This window comes from Arachis duranensis, chromosome 1, assembly GCF_000817695.3.
Source record: "Arachis duranensis cultivar V14167 chromosome 1, aradu.V14167.gnm2.J7QH, whole genome shotgun sequence".
In the NCBI taxonomy this organism is placed as follows: domain Eukaryota; kingdom Viridiplantae; phylum Streptophyta; class Magnoliopsida; order Fabales; family Fabaceae; genus Arachis; species Arachis duranensis.
Genome location: NC_029772.3, coordinates 59,985,490 through 59,986,154, shown reverse-complemented (window position 1 = coordinate 59,986,154; position 665 = coordinate 59,985,490).

Sequence of the window (665 nt, the reverse complement as noted above, 5' to 3'; positions counted from 1 at the left end):
ATATCTTTTCTTGATAGCCAAGTCATTAATTTTCAAAATCAAATTTTTTTTAAAATGTTTTTCAAATCATATCTTCTCAATCACATTTTTTTAAAACCAATCATATCTTCTTAACCACATATTTTTCAAAATAACTTTCAATCAAATCTTTTTGATTTCTAATTTCAAATTCTTTTTCAAAAATCACTTGATTTCTTTCCCACTTTTATTTTCGAAAATCAATTAGTGTTTTTCAAAATGTTTTCAAAATCTTTTACTTGATTTTCGAAAATTACTTCCCTTGTTCTCACATCCTTCTATTTATGGACTAACACTATTCCTTAATGCACAATTCGAACTCCATCTTCTTTGATAAGTTCGAATTTTCTACTTCTGCCTTCTATTTTTCTTTCCCTCTGACACCTCAAGGAATCTCTATACTGTGACATAGAGGATTCCACATTTTCTTGTTCTCTTCTCTTTCATATGAGCAGGAGCAAAGACAAAAGCATTCTTGTTGAGGCTGATCCTGAACCTAAAAGGACCTTGAAGCGAAAGGTAAGAGAAGCTAAGGCACAACTCTCTGTAGAGGACCTAACAGAAATCTTCAAAGAAGAAGAACCCATGGCAGCCGAAAACAACAACAATGCCAACAATGCAAGGAAGATGCTGGGTGACTTTACTGC